The sequence below is a fragment of the Amblyomma mixtum genome, chromosome 4 (genome assembly GCF_055824585.1).
Source record: "Amblyomma mixtum isolate Tamu chromosome 4, ASM5582458v1, whole genome shotgun sequence".
Taxonomy (NCBI): Eukaryota; Metazoa; Arthropoda; class Arachnida; order Ixodida; family Ixodidae; genus Amblyomma; species Amblyomma mixtum.
In genome coordinates this window covers 27,571,323-27,581,516 of record NC_143015.1, presented here as the reverse complement: position 1 = coordinate 27,581,516, position 10,194 = coordinate 27,571,323, and the positions used below count along the sequence as shown (strand labels likewise).

General features: G+C 44.4%; 1 pseudogene; it reads left to right on the top strand.

The window, feature by feature from the left end:
* Nucleotides 1–499: 499 nt before the first annotated feature.
* On the top strand, nt 500–4,363 carry LOC149345991 (uncharacterized; annotated as a pseudogene).
* The last annotated feature ends 5,831 nt before the right edge of the window (nt 4,364–10,194 follow it).

Below are 10,194 nucleotides of genomic sequence, written 5' to 3'. Positions count from 1 at the left end.
ACCAACCTGTAGAACCATCTGACCAAGGCCATCAACCCACGTTTGATATCAAGCCAGTATCACCTCGGAGCGGACAAGACCAAATACGCAGTCTTCTTCAAAGGTACAGCGACTGCTTCTCATCAGGATTGAATGTGCGACAAACCCGGCTTGCCAAGCATCGCATGAACATGGCCTGCATGTCACAGACGAACATGCCCGACCACTGCGACAGAGCCCCTACCGCGTATCGCCGCTAGAACGCCAAGCTATCCGCAAGCAAGTTGAGGAAATGCTTCGTGACGTCGTCATCCAGCCATCGAGGAGCCCCTGGGCAGCACCAGTCATCCTAGTGAGAAAGAAAGACGGCACCCTTCGCATTTGTGTCGATTACAGCCGCCTGAACAGCAGCAGGAAGCAGCAGGAAGAATGCAGCGAACACATCCAAGATGGGATTGTACCGCAATTTGACACCTGCGAGCTGTTGGCACAGTGTGTCAGGGACTTTGGGTACAGAATGTTGCCAAACTCAACAACAACTCTAGCAGAGACGATTGTTTTGATTATGTCATTTGTGGTGGCATGTGGACTGACTTGGTCAGCTGTGAATGACATGCTGAAGTTGATCGACGCACTCTTTGGTTACCAGCGGTCAGGCTTGCCTCACACTAAATACCTGTTCTAAAAGCTCTGGGCACCAAAGTGTGCAAAAATGTATGAAGTATGTACATCCCTCCTGGACCCTAATGATGGCAAACTTACTTGGAGCATCTGCAAGTCATTACTTCCATCCGTGATGCCAGGAAGAAGGGCAGCTTCTTCGTTAACATAGACTTAAAAATACAGCGTTGCCACGTCATGGCACGCGTGAAAGATGTGCTCTTCACCAGCCTTTCGAAGCTGAGAGACAAAATGAATGCAGGAGGCAGACTCGTAACAGACATCGGCAACACAGCAATGTGTCTAAGACTCCATCAAGAGGGATTTCTGAGATGGAGTGACCTAACGCTGACAGAATTGACTGACGGAATTCCACTGTACAAGTCTACAAATGCATCAATCTGGCCAATCCAACTCTGCATCAATGAACTTCTTCAGTCTGACTGTAATGATAACTGTTTTCTTGCTGGCCTGTGGTTTGGGCGAAAACATCCAGACATGCTGCTTTTCATGGGGAAATTTGTGCAAGCCCTCACAAGTGTTGGGGACATTCTGTGGCAGCATGGCTCCTTGTCACTGTCATCAAAAGCATACCTGACATGTGTATGTGTTTCTGCCCCTGCTAGGGCGTCTGTTGGGAGCCATGTCCAATTAAACAGACGTTTTGGCTGCCCCTGGTGTCTCAGCTGTGGACAGTTTGAAAATGATATGAAAGTCATACTAATATTCACTGAAGGCATTGCTTGCCAACATTCAATAATTGATATTACATTGATGTTCAAAGAAATAAGGGATGTGTTAAAATGCATGCATGTTAAACCTGGACAGTAAATGTTTGATTAATATCTTTTGATGTTGCTTAGTTCTGTTCTGAATCTATTTAATATACTCCACAAGACATCACATGCCCATGTGATATTTATGTTATGTCCGTTACTTCATACAATCTTCACTTTAATGACAGTGGATGTCTACTTAACACTCACATTACTACACCTGATTCTAAGACAGTCAGAGCCAACATAACGAATGCTGCAACGCTACACGAGCACTAAGCTAAAGCTGCTTGTTATGGGTGGCCAATGCTGCAGATGATTATAATTATGATCAAATCAGGAAAGTGCATCCAAACTTGTTACTGAAAAAGCAAGACTCGTGTGCCATCTCTGTGTCAAACCGAGAGAAGCATTTATGGTGTGCGTTTAGCATTGCAACAGTCTATATTTTCAGGTTTGGGGGCGGCATCTGTCTTAAATTATGTTGTGAACTTAGTTTTCTATTATAGGCTTTCTGAAATGTAATCCTGACCCAAGTTTGTCCTTTAGGGCGCCGGCTCTACGTTGAGACAGACCCTCCTGCCACAGAGAGGACAGCAGAGGGCGCACGTAGGGACATGAACCTTGCCAAACAGCTGGATACATCTGTAAATGGTTTCAAAGGGCCATCACCTTTTGCACCTCTTGCATACCTGGACGTCGTGTGGTGCTATACTGTCGAGTATATGCACTGTGTACTGCTCGGTGTTGCAAGGCAGTTTACTGACTACTGGTTTGAATCGTCAACTGCCGAGAGCGGTACTACATAGGTGAACGCTAGCAGTCTTTCTACATGTTATGTGTATTTCACATACGCATGCCTTGAGTTATCTCCTAACTGCAGTTGTGCATCTGCTTAAAAGGACTTTCAACTTGGTCTGCAGAGCGGCCAGCTACTTTAAATGTTGTTAACAAGCGTCTCCTCAGCATTAGGCCACCACATCACATCACACGCTTACTTCGCCCACTTCTGGAAAGGAACTACAGGAAGGCACATGAATGGCGAAATCGGTTGCTGTTTTACTGCATACCTTGCTGCCGTGATGTGCTACCATCTAAGTATGTGACGCATTTTGCTCTGCTCTGCGAGGCTATTTTCATACTTCTGCACGACCAACTTTCCACTCCTTCCATCAACTATGCAGGTAAGCCTAAACTCTCCTGCCTGGAATGAACTCTTTAAATTGTAAATTTTTTGTCATTCCTATTGTATACAGAATGCTTTATGCTTCAAAAAAACAGTTGTATGATGCAGGTGCCTAAGGGCGATAAATATTTGTCATCATACCACCTAACTGCCTTCAAATTCTACCTAATTATGTAATCAGCTAAGATTAATTATGCAATTTTTTTATATTGATATCTGGCCTATAAACAACAGCTTCAACTGAATATGTTTGTATTCACGTAAATCAAATGCTACTTATGTTAGACCACACCTCCATGTAAAACTGGATGCTGCTACTTCATTTCAGATCACCTCCTACGGCATTTCGTCAGTCGGGCTACAGGACTGTATGGCAAACGCTGCATGAGTTTCAATGCTCATCAACTCACACACTTGGCGCAGGCTGCCCGCAACTGTGATCCATCGTGGGCCCACTCAGGTTTTGTTTCTGAGAGTGGGAACGGCCACATTGTGAAGCTAGTGACAGCTTCAAACGGTGTGCCTGACCAAATCATAGGGCGGGTGATTATGGCACAAGAATTGCATCTGTTGCCTTCGCTACCCAAAATCCCTGCACAGTGAAAAATTCTGAGTGAAGAATTTATTGCTTACAAGAATTGCTGACAAGGCCTATTATGTAGAGGGTGCATACATGTCTGGCCCACCCAAAGAGGTGCCTGCCATTCTCGCTCCTGAAAGAGCATGCTTGGAATCCTTATTCACTATGGAGCACTTTACCTCTGAAAGTTAAAAACTCGCATTCAGTATTTAATTTTAAACAGACCTTAAAACAATTCTTGATAACAGACAGTTGACCATTAGTTTCTTTTTGTTTCTTTCTTTTTCTTTTTTTACTTTTCTCGGAAGTTTGTGTCCCTTAGTTGTGTTCTTTGTCTACAAATGTTTGTCTACAATTGTGCCCTAATTCAGTATCATCTCTCATTTTTAAAATGCTGCGCTTAGTTTACTTAACTCAATGTTATTATGAACAGGAAGTCCCCTTTCAGTCATTCGACTATGGGACCTCCTTCTGCATATAATTGTACATTGTTCAAATGATTGACTAATAAAAAAGTTCTGATTCTGAAAATTCTGATAATCGGTAGTATGCCTGAGATGCAAGAGCACTTCAGGTTTTAATATCGGGGTACCATTTTCCACAGTAAGGAGTACAAACGAACCAGCAGAGGGGACAGTACCTGTTTTGAATCGAGCAATGGTGACTGTTTTCTATAATGCGCATATTCGAGGTCACTGATGAAAGGTCGCCATACAATGGCAATGTTGTTCTGCTTTGTGGCAAAATTTTCTTGAAGAATCAGAAGTTGTGTTGCCGCCTCACATTACAGAGTGTTTTTTTTTTCCCAACAGTATCCGCTTGTTGCCTTGAATATTCTTGACTTGTCTAAGCCTTGTATACTTTTGCCTTTCAGTGGTGAGGAAAACTTCCTCTGCAAAATTCCAGATCTTCTTGAGCGAGACTAGTCTGCTGCTGTTGTGGACTATTTTCAAAAACTGCATGAAAATACAAGAATGAATGAACAAGAAAAGACACAGCCCAGTGTAAGCTGCACTGTCTTTGGTTTGTCTTTTTATGCAGTTTTTGAAAAAGAGCTACTTGCACCAACTATCCCACGAGGAAACATTGCTAAAAAAGTGGCGCTTGCTTGACTGCTCTAAATTTCACCCTCCTTGCCTACCATACATAATACAGTCATGCCCTGTCATTATCAACAGTTTTAATTATCAACAATTTTTCTGGGGATAAAAACTTCAGTGTATTTTTACTTTGCTGGGCACCGTGAAAGACCTTAGGGTCGGCCTTTTTTGTTTTGGTTCAATGAATTAGTGGTAGGGTGCCTGGTTCTTGCGCTTTCATTTACTATATTTTATTTACTACTGCGGAAGAAGCTGTTCAACAGCTTCTGCAACATTGAAGCGTATTCAGGAGCTGTCAGCTGACTGGGTAGTCTTGTATTGCTCATTCGCAGCATGAAGACCATTGTAGTAAGAGACAAGTCACCACACTATTAGATGCCAAAATGCGTATTGTGGACCACTAGCCACTACTATAAACTTCACTGCATATTTAAGGTAATAGTCCCCGCAGGGAGGCGTCTGCAGCATGCAGACGTTGGTGAGTGGCGACACCACGGGGTTAACCCGAGCATCCGCAGGGACATCCCCGCAGGGGGATGATGGTGAACAATGCATCACCACGGACCCAAGCATCCGCGCTTAGCCGTGCGTGGCATCGCCGTGTCCGGGGAAAAGGGGATCCTGGTGGTTGAGCCGATGCCGAGCGTTTGGACCCTTAAGGCCCCTCGGCGGAGGCAACACACCACTTTGGCCCCAGCTTCCTGTAGACGGCACCTCCGGCCTGACCCGACCGGGGGAAATCGGCAGTCGCCTTTTCCTATCCTCCCCTCTATCTTTCACTTTCCTATTTCCTTTCTTACAACTTTCCTGTATCCTCCTCTCTTCTTTGTTTTTTCCTTCTTTCCTGGCGGCGAGGGTTAACCGTGTGTGACCAACTACCCTGAGTTGAGTCATATTAGGTTATAGTTAAGGTGTACAGCTGGCGTGGGCAGGACTTGCTTTCAAGTTCCTGTCGCGTCCCCCTGTTGGGCTCCATGGTGGGTGGCTGGCACCATGACCGAAAAACCTCAATTTTTTATGGCTCCCCCCCTTTCAAAACTTGATCGCTCTCTCAAGAGAGGGCGGACCGAAGCAGACGACTTTTTTCAAAAAAGAAAAGTATCATTTCCAAAATTTCACGTCATCCATAGCAAAGCAGAAGAAACGCAAGCAAGGATAATATCCCCATTCCAAGTCTCAAAACGCTTGACAGATGCCTTAGGCCTTGGCTACAAGGTGTCAAAAATGGCCAGTGGCGACTTACTTCTTGAACTGCACGACAGCACACAACACTCAAAAGTTGCAACAATTGTATCCATTGGGGACATCCCTGTCTCTGTGACCCCACATCGGTCTCTGAATACTGTACGAGGCGTCATTTCTGAAATAGATTTTGTCCACCTTTCTGAAAAGGAAATGCTCGAAGGACTTACTGACCAAGAAGTTATAGATGTCCACCGGATCAAAATCCGGAAGGATGGCAAAGAAGTGGACACCAAACACCTGATCTTGACATTCAACATGAGCACATTACCCGAATCCATTGAAGTAGGCTACCTGAAAATAAATGTAAGACCGTATATTCCCAACCCACGCAGATGTTTCAACTGCCAGAGATTTGGCCACGGCTCACAGAGTTGTCGCGGCCGCAAAACTTGCGCAAAATGCTCTTCGAAGGACCACCAATCCGAAGAATGTGTTGCTAACCCACGGTGTGCAAATTGTGAAGGCGACCATGCTGCCTACTCCAGGGCTTGTCCGTCCTGGAAGAAAGAAAAAGAAATCATTACTCTCAAGACTACGCAAAACATTTCTTTCAAAGAAGCAAGAAGGCAATACTCTCAAACAAACAAATTCTCCTTCACTGCAAAAACAAACTTCGCCGATGTGGTGCGTGGGCGCGGCGCACCACACCAGGCTTCGGCACCTGTCCAGGTCACACGTAGTGAGCCTGGGGCGGGGCCATCCGCGCCGTCTGGTGGAGTAGCTCACGCTACTCCGCCTACCCCAAAGGAGGGGACGCAGACCCCCGGGTCGGCGGGCCCATAGACCTCTTCCCACAGGTCGAGGTCTAACTCAAAAATCAATGTGCCTCCTGCACGGTCGTCCAGTGCCTCTGCAGAGGCGATGGACACGACCCCGGGCAGCCCCTCACCGTCCACGTCGGATGGTCGGCGGAGCTCCCTGGATCGGTCAAAAAAAGACAGGCCCCGAGTCACGGGGCCATAAACAACTTGATCTAGCTTTTCAATCAGTACAAACACAAAACTAAGATGGCTTTCATAATACAGTGGAACTGTAGAGGAATGTTGAGGAACTACAGTGATATAACTCATATTCTAGGGTCAGTGATGCCTCTAGCCCTATGTCTCCAGGAGACCAATCTTGGTCCACAACATTCAAATATCTTAAAACATTATACAACTTTTAGGCGTGATCGCGAACATGCCAATAGACTCTCGGGAGGCGTCGCAATCATCACCCAAAGCGGCGTCCCGGCTCAAGAAATCAAACTGAAAACGAAACTTGAGGCGGTTGCGGTTAGCGTCATCAGCTACAAAACCATAACAATATGTTCCGTATATCTTCCCCCACACATCACATTAACATGCCAAGATCTAGAAGGCCTGATCGATGAACTGCCGGAGCCATTTCTGGTAGTTGGCGATTTTAACGCTCACTCTCCGTTTTGGGGAAGCGAACGCTGTGACTCTAGAGGACAAACAATCGAAGATTTTATACTTTCTAATAATGTCTGTCTTTTAAATACGGGAAAAGCCACATATTGCTGTCCAAGCTCAGCAAAAATGAGCTCTCTCGATTTAGCTTTCGCATCACCATTACTCTTTAACGATTTTAAATGGGATGTTTTAAATGACCCCATGGGCAGCGATCACTTACCTACCATCATCAGGCTCTCATCGTCCACTCCAATCATCCCCACAAGGCCACGGCGCTGGAAAATTCAGCTCGCCGACTGGTCACTTTTTACAAAAAGTGCCACTCTAGAAAAGGAATTTTGTGACGACCTTAGCACAGATGAAATTAATGAGAAGTTTACTGAATGCATAATATCGGCCGCAACACTCGCTATACCACAAACAACAGGACTTGCACAAAAGAAACACAAAGTGTGGTGGACAAAAGAATGCACATTAGCAAAAAAACAACAAAACAAAGCCTGGAGCGCTCTGCGTCGATATCCCACTGCAGAGAACCTACTCACCTTTAAGAAGGCAAAAGCCAGAGCGCGGTATGTGCGAAGAAATGCAGAGAAAACGTCTTGGCAGAAATATGTCTCCTCAATAAATAGTTCAATAACATCAAAGAAAATGTGGGAAAAAGTGCGTAAATTTACTGGTGACCATACCCCTTTCACACTTCCTCTCTTGACAGCACCCGGGACACAAACATCTTTAGAAGAACAGGCCAACATACTGGGCGAGCATTTTGCTGAGATCTCAAGCTCATCTAACTACACAAACACATTTCAGAAACACAAATCAATAGCTGAAAAACAAAAATTTCCATCTGGAGCAGGTGTACATGAGGATTATAACCAGCCTCTCACACTACAAGAATTAAATAAGGTACTATCTTCTGGCAAAAAGACAGCACCGGGACCAGACAACGTGCATTACGCTATGCTTGCACATCTCTCCGAGGCTGCTGTAGAGGCACTGTTAAAATTCTTTAATAAAATCTGGATAACTGGCAATATACCTGACGAGTGGAAAAAAGCAGTCATAATACCTTTTCTCAAACCCGGAAAACCACCAACAAGTCCTAGCAGTTACAGACCAATAGCCCTCACCAGCTGCATTGCTAAATCTTTCGAAAGTGTAATAAACATTAGATTGACCTTCATACTTGAATCTCGGCAACTATTAGATACACACCAATGCGGGTTTAAAAAAGCATGCTCGACCACAGATCACCTTGTCCGTCTAGAAAACACCATCCGGGAGGCGTTCATCCACAAGCAGCACTGTATTGGGGTCTTCTTCGACTTGGAGAAGGCCTACGATACTACGTGGAAGTTCGGCATCCTCCGTGACCTAGCAGAGCTAGGTATCCGCGGCAGGATGTTGAACTGCTTGAACGACTTCCTGGCTAACCGCACATTCCGAGTCCGCCTAGGAGCAACTCTCTCCATGACTTTCACCCAAGAGAACGGCGTACCCCAGGGGTGCATTCTAAGCACGACACTCTTCATAGTAAAAATGAATTCCTTAGCTAAAGTAATACCCAAGTCCATAATGTATTCAGTCTATGTAGATGACCTACAAATAGCATGCACGTCCTCCAGCATATCAACCTGTGAGAGACAAATACAAATCACACTAAATAAACTAGGTGCTTGGGCAGACATAAATGGGTTTAAATTTTCTCCTCAAAAAACAGTAGCTGTTCTTTTTTCATTGCGACGAGGCCTACAGGTCGATCCCAATCTATACTTGAATCACACTGCGCTACCAATTAAACTAGAACACAAATTTTTAGGCGTAACTTTCGACAAGAAACTCACATTTCTACCACATATTAACAACCTTAAAAAGAAAGCTTCTCAAGCCCTCAATATATTAAAAGTTCTCTCACGGAAGCGGTGGGGGTCCGATAGAGCAAGCCTTTTACAAATATATCGCTCTCTGGTGCGCTCCAAGCTGGACTACGGGTGCATAGTATATGGTTCGGCAAGAGCATCCTACTTAAAAAGATTAGACCCCATTCATAATCTTGGTCTGCGCCTATCATCCGGAGCATACAGAACATCACCAGTAGTTAGCCTTTACGTTGAAACTAATGAAGCCGCTCTTGAGGATCGAAGAATTGCCCTTACATGCTCATATGTCTTAAAAATCCGTTCTCTTCCGAAACATCTCTGCCGTCCAGTTGTCACCAAGTGCCCATCTAAAAGATTATTCATCAACAAACCACATTCTATCAGACCATTACTGCTGCGCTTTGAAGATAAATGTGAAGAGCTAACAGTACTAGATGCCCTACCGAATATTGCACAAAGGAATGAATATTTACCACCATGGTACAGCCTGCCTTCAGTATGTGACCTCACAATGACACATTTAGATAAAAAGCAAACACCAAATGAGTACATATTACAGGAATTCTTTGCACTACAAGAAAAGTATGACACTTACATTGAATTTTATACCGATGGCTCAAAAACAGAAAGTCACGTTGGAAGTGCAGTAATCCAAGGAAAAAACAAACAGATAATGCGACTACCAGAATTCGCATCGGTTTTTACTGCTGAGTGTTATGCCATCTTTGTAGCTGTGGAAAAAATAGTAAGAGAGAATATCAAAAATAGCATCATTTACACCGATTCCCTGAGTATGCTCAAAGCACTGCACTCCAGAAATGCTGCTGAACCCATAATAGGTAACATCATACATAGCATTGTTAAAATCACAAAACAAAAACATAACATTAAATTCTGCTGGGTTCCTAGCCATGTTGGAATCGTAGGTAATGAAAAAGCAGATGTATGCGCTGCACAAGCCCGGAATGGCCAAATAAAACAAGTGAGCATACCGCACAGGGATTGCTTAAAGTTTATCAACAGTAAACTCAGAAATAAGTGGCAGGCCGCATGGCAAGATCACGTAAACAACAAATTAAATTCTGTGAAACCAATTTTAGGGGAATGGCAATCATGTAGGCATCAAGAACGTTTTACCGAAGTTATTTTATGTCGGCTCCGCATTGGACACACCCACCTCACGCACAACTTTCTGCTAGCCAAACAAAACAAACCTCTCTGTGAAATGTGTGGTGCTGAACTCACAGTGAACCACATTTTAATTTCATGCATAAAACTAGAAGAACTAAGAAAGAAATATTTTACAACATTTTACAGGGAAACCATCCCATTACACCCCATGTTACTTTTAGGTGATCGAGCACTGGTTG